At 43.9% G+C, this 17,915-nt stretch overlaps 1 protein-coding gene across 7 annotated transcripts in view; it reads left to right on the forward strand.

Annotated features, from left to right (window-relative positions):
• MAP4 (microtubule associated protein 4) overlaps positions 1 to 17,915 on the forward strand; it is a 236,396-nt gene that overhangs the window by 68,634 nt on the left and 149,847 nt on the right. The window contains exon 1 of one of the 7 annotated variants that reach the window (XM_025377048.1): positions 2,396 to 2,518. The exons of 5 other annotated variants lie outside the window; for them this stretch is intronic. The gene's annotated coding sequence lies outside the window, so the exon portion shown is untranslated. Of the gene's footprint in view, positions 1 to 2,395; positions 2,519 to 17,915 lie in introns of those variants that run through there. One more of the 7 variants, XM_025377046.1, reaches the window with a different exon arrangement.

A 17,915-nucleotide genomic window follows, 5' to 3' on the forward strand; every position in this document is an offset into this window, starting at 1 on the left:
GGTGAATATTCTTTTTTTTATTATTTTTTGAGACAGAGTCTTGCTGTGTCACCCAGGCTGGAGTGCAGTGGTGTGATTTCGGTTCACTGAAACCTCCACCTCCCAGGTTCAAGAGATTCTCCTGCCTCGCCTCCCAAGTAGCTGGGACTACAGGTGTGCACCACCACGTCCGGCTAATTTTTGTATTTTTAGTAGAGAGGGGTTTCACCTTGTTGGCCAGAATGGTCTCAATCTCTTGACCTCGTAATCCGCCCACCTCAGCCTCCCAAAGTGCTGGGATTACAGGCATGAGCCACCGCGCCTGGCCAAGGTGAATATTCATAATTGTTGATAACCCTTCAGCCTTGAATCTGTTTATTCTTTCTATAGTTGTGAAGAGGTTTTGTAATTTTGGAACTTTTGATTAATTTCAAATTAGATTCAATTTCTAATAACTTCCATTGTGTCATTTTAGAAATGTGGTTTTAGCCCCTTGTTTTGTTGGTTTTTATCATTTTGGCCTGTCTCCTGTGTAATCTACTAGGAACAGAGACGGTTTGCACATCACTTTGATGAGGTCCTTCTCTTCTGGGACCAAGCAGTTTACAGGAGCTGGTATATACAGCTAACTACAGTGGGGGTCCCCAACACTCGGTCTGTAGACTAGGACCAGTCCATGGCCAGTTAGGAACTGGGCTACACGGCAGGAGGTGAACAGCAGGTGAACAGCATTACATTAACTTTGCGATGAGTGTGCCTGAGTTCTGCCTTCTGTCAGATCAGCTTTAGATTCTCATAGGAGCGTGAACCCTCTTGTGAACTGAGCATGTGATGGATCTAGGTTGCATGCTCCTATGAGAATCCTATGAGAATGCCTGATGATCTGAGGTGGAAGAGTTTCATCCCAAAACCATCTCCTCCCCCTCACCTCTCCTGCTATCTGTGGAAAATTGTTTTCCGCGAAACCTGTCCCTGATGCCAAAAAGATTTGGGGACCACTGAACTACAGTATAGACCAGACTCTACTGTTGTAAGTACTGATGATGTATTAGGTTTGAATACCACTAGGAGAAAGATTCTAAAAAGGAGTCATAGAAAAGGTGGTAAGATAATTGATGTGAACCTTGATTTCAAGACTTTCACAAATGAGGAGGGAGAGAAGATAACTTCAAGTGTGGAGAGCAAATGAGCATAGGGTGTACAGTGATAATGTAAGAATGCAGATGGTCCCATGTGACTAAATTGTAGGGAGACCCCACATGGAAAGCTGCTGATGACTATGGTAGGTGATAGGACTAAGTCTTCTCAGTCAGCCTTGATATCACAGGAAAGAGTGTGGATTTACAAAAAAAAAAAAAAAAAAAAAAAAAAAAAAGACATCTAAGCATTGGGGTCCCTTTAAAGATCAGGTGGAATGTTTTCCTGATGTTTAGGATTCTTCCTGCCTGCCTCCCTCCTTGAAGAAGAAAAAAATAGGTATAAGTAGTAGGTAGGTAAAGGTATATATAAGTGGTATAATTCAAAAAATATTCGAAGTACAGGGAAGTCATTGTTTTAGATAAAAGCAGAAACTACAAAACTACAAGGTTTTGCTTATTTTGTCATGCTCTTCTTCTGTTTTTGGTGTTCTCTGGCTCTTTTAGCCTGATCCTTTGTCCCAGCCTCATTTATAAGTGGCTTGATTTTTCCATTTCTCATTTTTTTTCATCTGTTAAAGTGAGGGGATTTGATCCTAGATCATTTGAACTGGTGTAAGCCTTTAGAGCCAGGCACGGTGGCTCATGCCTGTAATCCCAGCTCTTTGGGAGGCCGAGGTGGCCTCAAGAGGTGGCCACTTGAGGCCAGTAGTTTGAGACCTGTCTGGCCAACATGATGAAACCTCCTCTCTACTGAAAATACAGAAATTAGCCAGGCATGGTGGTATGCACACCTGCAATCACAGCTACTCAGGAGGTTGAGGCAGGAGAATCAGTTGAACCCAGGAGTTGGAGGTTGTAGTGAGCCAAGATCATGCCACTGTATTCTCCAGCCTGGGCCAACAGGCCAAGACCCTGTCTCCAAAAAAACAAAACAAAACAAAAAGCCTTTAGAATGTGATTAGAAATAATTTTTGGATTGGTATAGATTAACTCTGAATGTTTTTCTGTGTTAATTAGAGGAAGGAAGTGGGATAAATGTAAAGTTTTAAAAAATGCTCCTTTTTCAAAATTTGGAGGGGTTAGGTATTATTAAGAATCTTTTAAAGTTTTACTCATTTAAAAAATTCAGATAAAATAGAAGATTCATTCTTAAGGATGGTGATATCAGAAATGTAAATGCTGTGTCATTGTCATTTCTTATTTTGGCCTACATAACCAGACTACAGACATCATGCTGCCTGTATCACATGGCTAACAGTGGGAGGTATCTGGTTTATTCTTCCTGGAGAAATAGATTGAAATTCATTTGAACAGAAATGTTGAAGGCAGGTGCCTGATCCAAAGTGCATTTAGTCAGGACTGAACACAAGCTGCCTGGATAGTTCCAGTAAGGAAGCAAGGTAACCTTTTAACTTTGTGATGCAAGGTTTTATGTATGTGAATATGTGTGTGCAAGTGTATACAGTATTTTTATATCCAGAGGACAGGGCTCCCTTAAATGGGGGGGAGTGGGGGGGACTCTTTGGTAACTACATGAAAGTAAAATGTAACTTCTTTAAACCTGTATCGGTGTGTTCTTTCATGTAGGAATGTAGCTGTGTGACGGCCTCAGCTATTCTAGTAATCAAGGGCTCTCTGCTGTTGCTAATCCTATGATGAACAGGACAAATGGTGGTTATGAACAGAACCCTGTCAAGCCTGGAAATTCCATCAGTTTGTAATCGCACAGCTGTTGTCCTTGAACTGTGTAGGGAGGAACCTAGGGGTGTGCAGTTAATATATTCTACAGAGGGGTTGTAGTTCATTGCTCAGGATAGTCAAGATCTTCCTCAGTTGTCTGTTGCTAACTGCAAGTCTTGTTCGGAGGAGAAGCAGAAGAAATTCAGATTTGTCTGAGGAATCGTAAGTTTGCGAACTGTGTAAGATGGTAGTTGATTCCTACAGACATCCTTGCTAAAGATTTATTTTTAAGTAAAATACCATTTTGCTTGAAAGTATAAATCAGGATTTTGTGGTTAAATAAATTAAAAACAACACAACTGCCAGACAAAGTTCGGCTTGATGTGTAACAGGCCTCTGAAAGAAGTGCAGTAAGAAACAAATCTGGGTAATAAAGTTAATTAGTAACTAAAAACCTGCTAGGCATACTAAAAAAAAATCTGATGTTGAATATGAAATTATTATGAAGCAGGCTATACCTGTATCCATCAAGATAATAAATGATCTCCCACACTGGCTGCAACGTGGGGTTCCTTTCAAGCCTGAGGAACAAGCACTGTATTTTGGCCACAGCATTCTCACTAATGTCCTAGGATAGCAGCTTAGTGTTGGCTTTAGAATTCTCTGTCATTTAAATGTCATGCAAAAACAAACGTATAAAATAAAATATTAACCCAGATATCTTTATGGTTATGTGTCTTGTCCATAACCCACCCACTCACCCAAAAAAGGACAGGCTATGGATTATAGAGAAAATATAAGGGAGCATTATACGCAGTATCCTCCCTTTAGTAATAATTATTAAAAGTGTATTAAATGGGTTGTTTGGAACTCAAAATGATTTGCCTCAAGGAAACAAAGTTATCACTTACAACTTTGTTTCTAAAGTAGTCAGGTCACTGAGAAGAAAGTTTCTTCCTTTCTGCTGAAACTGACAGGAGGCAATATTTCGAAAGATACCAAGCTTGTCTTTGGCATTGTATTAACTCCCTTTCTTTTGCCTCCTAGGGCTCCTGGGCCTGTATACCCTCTCCCTACTTTGATACCATGTCTATATCTGCTTTATTCCCTGGAAGTTCCCACGTTGCCAAAATATTTTTCTTCCTTTTTCACACCAGAACCAAAAATTCAGACATCTTCAATAGAACCATCTCTGGGATGAACAATGGTCTTTCCAGGGGTGTACATTTTCTTACCCACTTTTAAATTAAGAAATAGGATTCTGTACTTTTAAAAAGAGAATGCTGGCTACTGCAAATGAATGTTGGTAGAAATTTGGCTAATATGACACAGTAAAATGAAAGTACTACAGTGGTTAGGAAAAGTGAGTATGATGGTGGGAGTTAGGCTTCTATTCTTGCTTTTTTTTTTTTTGAGTCAGGGTTTCACTCTGTTGCTCACACCGGAGTGCAGTGGTGAAATAGTGGCTCACCGCAGCCTCAATCTCCTAGGCTCAATCAGTCCTCCCACCTCAGCCTCCTGAGTAGCGGGGACTACAGGGCACGTGCCACCATGCCTGGCTAATTTTTGCATGTGTTTGTAGAGATGGGGTTTTGCTATGTTGCCCAAGCTCTGTTCTAGCTTTTCATGAGTTTTTTTTCCCTTCATTTTAGCTCTCATAGTAGCACCTTTCAAGGGATAAATAGAAGAGGACAGAGTCAGCAACAGGCCATTGGTAAACCAGATTGCCAATTTCTCATCAGACAGAATGAGCACAGACGGCAAGTGAATGGCTCTAGATGTGAATGACCTAAAATTTTCAGGAGGACTTCATGGAACTTAAAAGGTTCTTCAGAACTTCTGTGTAATTAAGTTAGATATTAACAAACACTGTTTAATCTGTATAGACCTGTAAAATATTTTTAGTACAGTAATTAATTCCAGAGTTTGTGAACTATCCAAAGTAAAGCATACAACAGAGAAAGTACTGTGGCCTCATCCTATATTCTTATTTCCTGTTTATGAGCACCTAGCTCTTAATAGTGAGACTGTAGTTAAGAGAGTATTTTATCATCATGCCATGTAGTTGCCTCTTGCCTTAGTTTACCTATTTTCAAAAACTATGCTCACTGATAGTTTCACTTCAGGCATATCGTCAGAATGAAAGATCAGATATACGAAGTGCTGTGCTTGAAAACTGTGTATTCCCTTGGTGCCTGGTTAGATAATACGGGGCTTATTTTCTGGCAGAGTGGTGTTGAGTCTCCTTTGATGTTAGCCAGAACTGGGTGGAGTTTCTTAAGCTCTACTCACATTGGCTCAAGCAGGGCACCATGCACTGGTGAATTTGTTTTCAGTCCCTCGCTTTGCCAAAAAGCTTTTCTTTTTTAATAAACCTCAACTCAGTTGTGATTGAGAATACCTGATATATGAAATAATAGTTCATATTCACATTGAGGGTCTTAGGAGGTTTATTTATAGCTAACTGAAATGATGCAGCCAAATTACAAGTAGCTGATAGAATAGTCAACCTCAGTAAACATTTAACATAACACTCTCATTTTACAGATTAGAGAACTCAGCCCTGAAAGGTGACTCATTCAAGGCCACAGTGAGTGTCAGATTAAACTGGTGCTTCAGTAAAGCATAGGAACTTCTGTTCCCAGCTTTCAAATTCTCTTGACTCTTACTCACAAATCTATTTAAAGTTAACTTTATTTTCTGTATGGATAGAAGAGGAATAGTGTAAATGGTCAATGAGAGTTTTTTTTTTTTTTTTTTAAGAGTAAATGCTTCTTATTCATAAGAGTTCATTTTTTGATCCTCCTGAACATCCAGATTTGAAAATAATAGTGTCATATCCTTTTATCCAAAAAATATGTAACTAAGCATTTAAGGCATAACTGAATAGTAACTTCAAGTGATTCCGTGTTAGATGAAATTCATACATGAATACTCGAAGAACCAGTTTAACATCTCTAGAGCATTTAAAGAGTATATTGTACTTATACATGTTTCAGAATGGAATAACTATAAAATTGGATAATCTCTTTAATTTACTGAAAACTGGGGATTTCTGGGGAAAAAAAATAGTACTTTAACTTGAAAAATGACACTAGCATTACCTTTCTAGGATCATTTTCCATAAGGTAGGGGTGTGTGTGTATTTTAAAATCGTATTCTATTTATGTGGTGACAGGTAAAGAATAACTTAACTGTTGATGAAATACAGAGGCTAAGTGTCTAGGTAGATGTGCTCGCAGCCTCATGACCTTCCCACTTTGAAACTGTGTAATTTTCTATCGGTTTTACCCTCTTAGGCTGCATTTTAGCTACTGTTCATATTCCATGAACCACGCTCCCAGGAAGTCATCTGGGAGTGTGTGTGTGTGGGATGTGGGGATGCTGAGGGCTGGGTAGGGGAAAGATTACGATGGATAAAAGCTGCCCTTTGATAATCTGCATTCTGATAAATGATATTTAAAATGTATTGGTGTTTTTGACTGTATTTTTACCCTGTGACTTATATTAGGAAAAGTTTTGAGTAGATTGTATCATGTAAATGTCATTATGTATTTCTGGGGAAAATTAAATTTACTGGACTTTTATGGTATGTTGTTAAGGATGGCACAGATGTCCTTTTAAGTTCTCTTTGACCATGAAGCTGATGAAGGATTTTTGCTCCTTAGCTCAACTAGGTCCAGGTTCTTGTCTCACGAGCAGGACGAATTAGGCACGTGAGTGGAGTAGAATTTATTAATCGAAAGGAAAGCTCTTAGCAAAAAGAGAGAACGTGGTGGGTGGTTCTACTACCCGAAGACAGGAAAGTTCCCCAATATGGCTGAGCCTGGGGCTCTTTATTGATTCAGAATGGGGAGTGTGTGCTGATTGGTTTGTGAGTATGCAAAAAAGGTCAAAGCGAAGACACCACTCAAAGGTGGGCAGGACAGTGTAGAAAACCAATTAGGAAAGGGTAGTTACAGGTTAAATAGGTGAAGGATGGGGATCAATCATGCCAAACTGGAAGGCAGGTTCTCAATCCGATCCGAGGATTTACCCAGGACAGTTTTCAGATTAAAGTTCGGGTTTCACTGAGGACCCGCCCCTGTCTGCCTAGACATTTGTTTGCCTCCTGCCTCTATCAAAACTAGTTATAGACTCCCAGCACTTTGGGAGGCCAAGACGGGTGGATCACGAAGTCAGGAGATCGAGACCATCCTGGCTAACACGGTGAAACCCCGTCTCTACTAAAAAATACAAAAAACTAGCCGGGCGAGGTGGTGGGCGCCTGTAGTCCCAGCTACTCGGGAGGCTGAAGCCGGAGAATGGCGTGAACCCGGGAGGTGGAGCTTGCAGTGAGCTGAGATCCGGCCACTGCACTCCAGCCTGGGCGACAGAGCGAGACTCCGTCTCAAAACAAACAAACAAACAAAAAAACAAACTAGTTATAGACATCCTTTTTAGTTTTTGGTTCATAACAGCTCCCAAAGCATAACTAGTAATAATAGTTGTCAGCGATAGAATAGGAAAAAGGCATAACTGAATAGTAAAAGCAACTGAATAGTTGCTTTTCATGGAATTCTTTGACATTATAATCTGTTAGGCTTTTAAAAGCTCTTTAATGAACTCATTTCTCAGCATTTTCCCTGTCATGATCTGGAGTTACAATAATACTTTATATGTAAAGTAGGCTGGACGAGCACAGAATAGGGCTTCCCACCCGCATTCGTCTGTTATAAATGGGTCACAGGTGTGCCAATACTACTATAGGAACTTTTTTTTTTTTTTTTTTTGAGACGGAGTAGCGCTCTGTTACGCAGGCTGGAGTGCAGTGGCATGATCTCGGGTCACTGCAGCCTCTGCCTCCTGGGTTCAAGCGATTTTCCTGCCTCAGCCTCCTGAGTAGCTGGGATTACAAGTGTGTACCACCTAAATAATAAAAATTTGCGCCCAGCTAGTTTTTACGATTTTGTATTTTTTGTAGAGATAGGATTTTACTGTGTTGGCCACGCTGGTCTCAATCTCCTGGCTTCAAGTAATCTGCCCGCCTTGGCCTCCCGAAATGCTGGGATTACAGGCTGGGATTACCAAGTCCAGTTCCTACTATAGGAACCATTGAATTCCTATTTATGGTTCCTTCAGAAAAGCTGCTAAATTCTGAATTGAGCAGTGGTTATTCAAATAGTGAAATTTATAATTCCAGTAGTGTGAGTTGGTATTTGCTGTGGACAACAGCTCTGTCATGCGACAGGACCCCCCTTTGGCAGCAAAGCTACCAGTTTTTGTCACGAGCCCCACACTACTTGTTTTAGTCAGGGTTCTCTTAGAGGGACAAAATTAATAGGATGTATCTCCAAACGGGAATTTATTATTGATTTACATGATCACAAGGTCCCACAATAGACTGTCTGCAAGCTGAGAAGCAAGGAGAGCTAATCCGAGTCCCCAAACTGAAGAACTTGGAGTCTGATGTTCGAGGGCAGGAAGCATCCAGCATGGGAGAAAGATATAGGCTGGGAGGCTAGGCCCATCTCACCTCTTCGTGTTTTTCTGCCTGCTCTGTATTCCCTGGTGGCTGATTAGATGGTGCCTACCCAGTTAAAGGTGGGTCTGCTTTCCCCAGCCCAGTGACTTAAGTGTTAATCTCCTTTGGCAACACCCTCGCAGACACACCCAGGATCAATATTGCATCCTTCAATCCCATCAAGTTGACAGTATTAACATTACAAGCCCACCCCTTGTCAACTTGAACCCATACACATCTCCTGAGATCATATGTAATTTTCAAATAAAGACAATAATGTCATAATTACATGTAATATAATAAAACTATCCTTCATACAACCAGAAACACACCAATCCCCAACCCAAATACTATTACATAAAGTTAACAATACTTAAATGCTGTTATGAAATCAGTAAATCTTATGTCACATGATAAAGGAAAGGGAAATATAAAGTGGAGATATTAGTACAAGTGTATACATACACAAACATGTTTTTAACAAACAAAGGAGGAAATACTCATGGCAGTTACAGTCCTCAGTTCTGCAGCTGGTCACGTGGTCATAGCTGGTATTGATGACTACCTTCTACCCATTCTGTATTAACTTTGCCTTCCACAAATACCTCAGCAGGTGATGGTTTTTTTTCCTGGTGGAGTGACCCAAACCTTCATTCCTGAACGGTCCAGGTCATTTGTAGTCCTGCCTGGATTTGGCTGTTGTAGTTTCGCATTGACCTTAATCACAGGGCATGGTAATGCTAAGAGATGCCCTAATGGATCTCCTGTATTCCATGCATACTCTTCCTTACCTCAGTTGTGGAGTTGTAGACTGATTTCATCTTGATAGTCTGGGTCAGTCACCTTAACCAACACTGTAACTCCCTTCTGAGCCTGTTGACTTAAAGGGAGGAGGAGCCCAAAGTGTCCAGGTGACAATCTTAACTTCCAGTGTAATGGAATCATTGTTGTGTCTCCTGGTGGCAGCACTCCTCCCTCTGGAATTAAGACCTCTAGGCCACCAGAACATAATGTTGCAGGAGAGGAAGCAAAAAATTTGCTAGTGGATCACTAGGAGTGATGGTGAGTGGTGCCACTTCCACTTCCACCCCTCGATTCCTGGACCTGTGAATCCTGGTTGTGGGAGAAGAAACAGTACCATGTACTGGACGCTGATTCAGAGGATACACGGACTTCTGGAGAACTTTCCCCCAGTCCTGCAAAGTATTGTCACCTAGTTGGTGTTGTAATTGTGACTTCAATAGGCCATTCCACCGTTCTGTCAATCCAGCTGCTTTAGGATGGTGGAGAACACGGTAAGACCAGTGAATTCCATGAGCATCAGCCTTCTTTTTTTTTTTTTTTTTGAGACTGAGTCTCACTCTGTCGCCCAGGCTGGAGTGCAGTGGCCGGATCTCAGCTCACTGCAAGCTCCGCCTCCCAGGTTCACGCCATTCTCCTGCCTCAGCCTCCCGAGTACCTGGGACTACAGGTGCCCGCCGCCTCGCCCAGCTAGTTTTTTGTATTTTTTAGTAGAGACGGGGTTTCACTGTGTTCGCCAGGATGGTCTTGATCTCCTGACCTCGTGATCCGCCCGTCTCGGCCTCCCAAAGTGCTGGGATTACAGGCTTGAGCCACCGCGCCCGGCCTCTGTCGCACTTCTTTAGCTGCAAAGTGAATGCCTTGGTCAGAGGCTGTGCTGCGTGGAATGCCATGATGGTGGATAAGGCATTCCATGAGTCGGCCGGGTGCGGTGGCTCACGCCTGTAATCCCAGCACTTTGGGAGGCCGAGGCGAGCAGATCACTTGAGGTCAGGAGTTCAGGGCCAGCCTGGCCAACATGGTGAAACCCCATCTGTACTGAAAATACAAAAATTAGCTGAGTGTGGTGGCGGGTGCCTGTAATCCTAGCTACTTGGGAGGCTGAGGCAGGAGAATCACTTGAACCCGGGAGGCGGATGTTGCAGAGAGCCAAGATTGTGCCACTGCTCTCCAGCCTGGGCAATAGAGTGACACCCCGTCTCAAAACAACAACAACAACAACAACAAAAAGCATTCCACAAATGGTAGTCTTGGCAGAAGCATTGCATACAGGATGGGCAAACCCATATCCAGAGTAAGTGTCTATTTGAGTGAGGGCAATCTTCTGCCCTTTCCATGATGGAAGAGGTCCAATATAATCAATCTGCCACGAGGTAGCTGGCTGATCACCCAAGGAATGGTGACATACTGAGGCCTTGGTGTTGGTCTCTGCTGCTGGCAAATTGGGCACTCAGCAGTGGCCATAGCCAGGTCAGCCTTGGTGAGTGGAAGTCCATGTTGCTGAGCCCATGCATAACCTCCATCCCTGCCACCATGGCCACTTTGTTGGCCATGGCTGATGGCAGGGGGTTTTGGGGAAAGAGGCTGAGTGGTGTCCACAAAATGGGTCGTCCTATCCACTAGATTATTAAACTCCTCCTCCACTGAGGTCACCCATTGGTGAGCACTCACATGGGATACAAATATCTTTAGTCTTTGACCACTCAGAGAGGTCCATCCACATACCTCTTCCCCAAATTTCTTTGCCACGAAGTTTCCAATCATGCGCCTTCCAAGTCCCTGACCATCCAACCAAACTATTGGCTACAGCCCATGAATCAGTATATAATCACACATCTGGCCATTTCTCCTCCCATGCAAGGTGCACTGCTCTAAGTTCTGCCCACTGGGAAGATTTCCCTTCATCGTTGTCCTTCAGGGATGTCCTAGAAAGGGGCTGTAGTGCTGCAGCTGTCCACTTTTGGGTGGTGCCTGCATATCATGCAGAACCGTCTGTGAAGCAGGCCCTAATCTTCTTTTCCTCTGTCAGCTGATCATAGGGAACTCCCCATGAGGCCATCGATGCAGACTGGGGGAGAGAAGGCATGGTGGCAGGAGTGGAGGCCATGGGCATTTGAGCCACTTGCTCATGTAATTTACTTGTGCCTTCAGGACCTGCTTGAGCCTGATCACGTATATACCACTTCCATTTGATGATGGAATGCTGCTATGCACACCCCACTTTATGGTTAGATGGGTCTGAAAGCACCCAGCTCATGATAGGCAGTTCAGGTCGCATGGTGACTTGATGACCCATAGTCAAACATTCAGTTTCCACCAAAGCCTGGTAACAGGCCAAGAGCTGACTCTGAAAAGGAGAGTAGTTGGTTGGGCGTGGTGGTTCACATCTGTAATCAGCACTTTGGGAGGCTGAGGTGGGCAGATCACGAGGTCAAGAGATTGAGACCATCCTGGCCAACATGGTGAAACCCCATCTTTACTAAAAATACAAAAATTAGCTGGAAGTGGTGGCGCACACCTGTATTTCCAGCTACTTGGGAGGCTGAGGCAGGAGAATCGCTTGAACCCAGGAGGTGGAGGTTGTAGTGAGCTGAGATCGCACCACTGCACTCCAGCTTGGCGAGAGTGACACTGCATCTCAAAAAAAAAAAAAAAAAAAAAAAAGGAGAGTGGTTATCTGCAGAAGATGGCAGGGCCTTGCTCCAAAATCCTAGTAGTCTCCATTGCGATTCACCTATGGGAGCCTGCCAAAGGCTCCAAACAACATCCCTATCTGCCACTGACACATTAAACACCATTGGATCTGCTGGGTCATATGGCCCAGGTGGCAGAGCAGCTTTCACAGCAGTGTGGACCTGTTGCAGAGCCTTCTTCTGTTCTGGACCCCTCTCAAAACTGGCAGCCTTTCAGGTCACTCAGTAAATGGGCTGGAGTAATATACCCAAATGAGGAACGTGTTGCCTCCAAAATCCAAATATGCCCACTAGGCATTGTGCCTCTTTCTTGGTTGTAGGAGAGGCCAAACACAGCAACTTATCCTTTACCTTAGAGGGAATATCTGGACAGGCCCCACACCACTGGATCCCTAGAAATTTTACTGAGACAGAAGGTCCTTGAATTTTAGTCAGATTTATTTCCCATCCTCTGGCATGCAAATGTCACATTAATAAGTCCAGTGTGTTTGCTACTTCTTGATCACTGGATCCACTCTGCATAATGTCATCAATGTAATGGACCAGTGTGATATCTTGCAGAAGCGAAAAGCGATCAAGATCTCTCCAAATAAGATTATGACAAAAAGCTGGAGAGTTGATATACCCCTGAGGTAGGACAGTAAAGGTATATTGCTGGCCTTGCCAGCTGATAGCAGATTGCTTCTGGTGGGCCTTATGGACAGGAGTGGAGAAAGGCATTTGCATAGTCAATGGCTGCATACCAGGTACCAGGAGATGTGTTAATTTGCTCAAGCAATGAAACCACATCTGGTATAGCAGCTGCAAGTGGAGTCACCACTTGGTTAAGCTTATGATAATCCACTATCCAAGATCCATCTGTCTTGTGCACAGGCCAAGTGGAAGAGTTAACGGGGATGTGGTGGGAATCACCACTTCTGCATCTTTCAAGTCCTTGATGGTGGCACTGATCTCTGCAGTCCCTCCAGGGATGTGATATTGTTTTTGATTTACTATTTTTTTAGGTAGAGGCAGCTGTAAGGGCTTCCTTTCCCACCATGATAGCCCTCACCCTAGCAGTCAGGGAACCCATGTGGGAGTTCTGCCAGCTTCTAAGTATGTCTGTGCCAATTCTGCATCCTGGCACTGGGGTAATGACCACAGGATGAGTCCAGGGACCCACTGGAGCCACTGTAAGTCAGACCTAAGCTAAAACTCCATTAATTACCTGACCTCCATGAGCCCCTAGTTTAACTGGAAGACCACAATGATGTTTTAAGTCCCCTGGAATCAACGTCAGCTCAGAGCCAGTGTCCAGTAGTCCCCAAAGTGAAAGGTTGGATGGAGGTCTCCTTGGGGAAGGATGGGAGAAAGATTCACTGCATAAATTGTCAGTAATGTAGTGGGGTCCTTCCTCAAGGGAACCTGGCCTTGCCTTCATTCAAGAGGTTCTGGGTCTATAAACTGGCTAAAGTCTGGAAATTGATTGATTTCCAATTGATTGAGGAACCATGATTCACTTTTTATAATTCAAATTAGTCTTTCGTCCATTCGACCTAGAGGTTTTCTGTTTGTATAAATTAAGTAGGAATGCAGTAGGCTTCCTGTCTGTTTCACTTCTAGGAACGCCGTGATTAATTAGCCAATGCCAGAGCTCTACATGAGTCAGACTATTCTGATTGTCACTTTGCCTCTGTTGTCCATTACAGTAGCTACGCTTACCTTGCTTTTGATGGTTGAGTGCTGTCACTTGGCCCCTGCCACTTTGGGATCCAGTTATTCCCGTCGTATTTCAATTTTGTAGTTAAGTGACTGTGGTTCTCACCATTAGGTCTGACATACAGAGAAGAGCAATTACAGGGCTCTTCAAAGATTCAGGTGCTACCCTCACAAATCTGTTCCACAAGGCATTGGTCAAGGGTATATCTTCTGGACCCTCCCGGCTGCGATGTGTAGGTCTAAAGTGAGTATTGGATACTCCACCATCTCAATCTCCCTAAGCCTTTGGATCCCTTCCTCTACATTAAACCAAGAGATATCAGGCATTTCCAGCTCCCTCACAGTGGGCCATCTTTTAATGCATATTTCAGCTAACCAAGCAAATAAACTATTAGAACCTTATTTTAACTCCCCGAGCTGCAACATTAAATGCAGAGTCCCTACTTAGTGTGCCCAAATCAATAAATTCATCCTGATCCAACTCTATGTGCCTTCCACCATTATCCCATACCCTTAATATCCATTCCCATGCCTGTTCTCCAGATTGCTGTTAATATAAATTAGAGAACAGTTCTTTTTTGTTTTTGTTTTTGTTTTGTTTTGTTTTAGAGAGAGTCTCGTTCTGTCGCCCAGGCTGGAGTGCAGTGGCACAATCTCGCCTCACTGCAACCTCCACCTCCCGGGTTCATGTGATTCTCCTGCCTCAGTCTCCCAAGTAGCTGGGATTACAGGTGCACACCACCACACCCGGCTAATTTTTTGTATTTTTAGTAGAGATGGGGTTTCACTATGTTGGCCAGACTGGTCTCGAACTCCTGACCTCATGATCCACCCACCTCGGCCTCCCAAAGTGCTGGGATTACAGGTGTGAGCCACTGTGCCCAGCTGAGAACAGTTCTTTTTGAGTGTAGCGTACCTCCTCCTGGGTCACACTCTCAACCTCACCTCTAGGGACCTGCAGGACTAGAGTTATAGGTCTAGAAGCAAATAGGTGTTGCAGGTACCTTCTGAGGAAAATCATCATTATCTTGCCTGGCAACTGCCCGAGGGGAGGCCATGACTCTTGCCTCAGTCAGCTCAGGGTTTATCTCCTTAGACAAAGATGGAAAGGCTGATGGCAGGGAGTAAGGGGATATGTTGCCACTGCGGGGAATGGGGAAGCTGTTCCTTCTGGCAAAAAAGGTTCACCAGAGTTTACAAACTCAGTGTCCCCAGCTTCGTCAGGGTCCTCCCACACATCCCCATTCCAAGTTGCAGAGTCCCGTTCTTTTCCAATCAATGCCCTCACTTTAGCAGTAGACACCTCAGGTGGCTGTGCATGCATCTTTGGTTGCAGGTCAGCCACTCACATGATAAGAACTTGTGTCTGTTTTTCCACAATTTCAGCTGTTTCTCAACAGGAGCTAAGACTCTCACTCAGGGCAATCTTAGCAGATTTGAGACTTAGTATCTGCTTCTGAAGCCAGGAAACAGAATCCCTGCGTTCATCATTTTCTTTCATCACTTTGTCCACTGAACTTAGTAGCAACCAACCAGCTTCATTATGTTCCTGGGTTTTCCACATCTGGCCAAAGGTATTATGTATAGAGTCACTAAAGTCCTTGCCTCTCATGAGCAGTGAATCAGGAGTGTCAAATGCATTTATTTTGCATAACTCTCTAAACCGTTCACGCCAAGGACTATCAGTGTTCTCCATGCTATTAGAAGTAGAGTCCTTAGCATTTTTGGATCTAATAATATTAAGCAGCCAACTCCAGAAACCCCTAAACCAACAAAGGAACTCCATCCTTAATATTCTGTTCCTCTGGAACCACTCCTGGTACCAGAATCTATATTAGTCTGGGGTCAGAGTTTTCTTAGAGGAACAGAACTAATAGGATATATATGTATGTATATAAAAAGGGAAATTTAGTAAGTATTGACTTACACGATCACAGGGTCCCACAAAATGCTGTCTGCAAGCTAAGGAGCTAGGAGAGCCAGTCCAAGTCCCAAAACTGAAGAACGTGGGGTCCAATGTTCGAGGGCAGGAAGTACCCAGCACGAGAGAAAGATGTAGGCTGGGAGGCTAGGCCCATCTTCCCTCTTCATATTTTTCTGCCTGCTTTATGATCGCTGGTGGCTGATTAGATGGTGCCCACCCAGTTAAGGGTGGGTCTGCCTTCCCCAGCCCACTGACTCAAATGTTAATCTCCTTTGGCAACACCCTCACAGACACACGCAGGATCAGTGTTGCATCCTTTAATCCAATCAAGTTGACGCTCATTATTAACCATCATACTAATAAAAGTGTAATTCTTGCTGACCAAACTGGGCTGTGGGCTAAGATGGGGGTGGAAACAGCTCTAGACAAAAGGGCCATAGACTCTTTCTGGTTTTAACCAAAGTTCAAGCAGATTTCAAGAATGCAAAGCTTCTCAACTTGTGTTCTACAGTTTATTAATGTCCAGTGCTTTGGAATGGCTGATCGTAACAGTTTTGTCCAATTTAATACCTTTTTTTTTTTTTTTTGAGACAGAGTCTCACTCTGTCACCCAGGCTGGAGTACAGTGGCGCAATCTTGGCTCACTGCAACCTCTGCTTCCCGAGTTCAAGTGATTCTCCTGCCTCAGCCTCCCAAGGAGCTGGGATTACAGGCATGCACCACCACGCTTGGCTAATTTTTTGTATTTTTAATAGAGAGGAGGTTTCACCATGTTAGCCAGGATGGTCTTGATCTCCTGACTTTGTGATCCGTCCGCCTCGGCCTCCCAAAGTGCTGGGATTACAGGTGTGAGCCATCGCACCTGGCCCATACTTGCTTTTTTATGGAGAGGATTCAACAACTTCTTTATGATATCTATTATTAAACTCTCTCAGTGCATGTCTTTCTTTGACATAATTTGCTCTTGTTGCTATTTTTCTTCTAACAGACTGATTAAATTGGATTTAACTTTATTATAGTTATTAGATATTTCTAAATGGAATTAAATTTGTTTAATATTTTTATTTATTTGTATATTTATTTTTGGCCTTAATGTTAACAGCCAGAGTGTGATTTATTTTTTACTTATTTATTTAAAAGTTTTTAAATTTAATTTTTATTTTTTGAGACAAATTTTCTGTCACCCCGGCTGGAGTGCAGTGGTGCGATCTCAGCTCACTGCAACCTCTACCTCCCAGGTTCCAGTGATTCTCATGCCTCAGCCTCCCAAGTAGCTGGGATTACAGGTGCACGCCACCACACCTGGCTAATTTTTGTATTTTTAGTAGAGATGGGGTTTCACCGTGTTGGCGAGGCTGGTCTTGAACTCCTGGCCTCAAGTGATCCAGCTGCCTCAGGCTCTCAAATTGTTGGGGTTACAGGCCTGAGCCTCTGCACCCTATTTATTTTTTATTTTTATTTTTAAAATTTTTTTGAGACAGGGTCTCACTCTGTCATCCAGGCTGGAGTACAGTGGTACCATCACAGTCATGGCTCACTGCAGTCTCAGCCTCCCAGGTTCAAGCAGTTGTGACACTTCAGCTTCCTGAGTAGCTAGGACTATAGGCATCTGCCCCCGTGCCCAGCTTATTTGTTTCAGTTTTTGTAGAGGCAGGGTCTCAGTATGTTGCCTAGCTGGTTTTGAATTCCTAGTCTCAAGCGATCCTCCCACCTCAGCCTCTGAAAGTGCTGGGATTACAGGTGTAAACCATCACACCTGGCTCAGAGTGTGATTTTTTTTTTTTTTTTTTTTTTTTTTTAAGACGGAGTCTCGCCTGTCGCCCAGGCTGGAGTGTGGTGGCCGGATCTCAGCTCACTGCAAGCTCTGCCTCCCGGGTTTACGCCATTCTCCTGTCTCAGCCTCCTGAGTAGCTGGGACTACAGGCGCCAGCCACCTCGCCTGGCTAGCTTTTTGTATTTTTTTAGTAGAGACGGGGTTTCACCGTGTTAGCCAGGATGGTTTCGAACTCCTGACCTCGTGATCCGCCCGTCTCCGCCTCCCAAAGTGCTGGGATTACAGGCTTGAGCCACCGTGCCCGGCTTTTTTTTTTTTTGAGACGGAGTCTCGCTCTGTCGCCCAGGCTGGATTGCAGTGGCCCGATCTCGGCTCACTGCAAGCTCCGCCTCCCGGGTTCACGCCATTCTCCTGCCTCAGCCTCCCGAGTAGCTGGGACTACAGGCGCCCGCCACCACGCCCGGCTAGTTTTTTGTATCTTTTAGTAGAGACGGGGTTTCATCGTGTTAGCCAGGATGGTCTCGATCGCCTGACCTCGTGATCCGCCTGTCTCGGCCTCCCAAAGTGCTGGGATTACAGGCTTGAGCCACCGCGCCCGGCCTTTTTTTTTTTTTTGAGATGGAGTCTAGTTCTGTCGCCCAGGCTAGAGTGCAGTGAGGCAATCGTGGCTGCACACCCGCTGGAGTGTGGTGACTATTCACAGACGTGATCATTGCACAGTGTA

Source organism: Theropithecus gelada, chromosome 2 (assembly GCF_003255815.1).
Source record: "Theropithecus gelada isolate Dixy chromosome 2, Tgel_1.0, whole genome shotgun sequence".
NCBI lineage: Eukaryota > Metazoa > Chordata > Mammalia > Primates > Cercopithecidae > Theropithecus > Theropithecus gelada.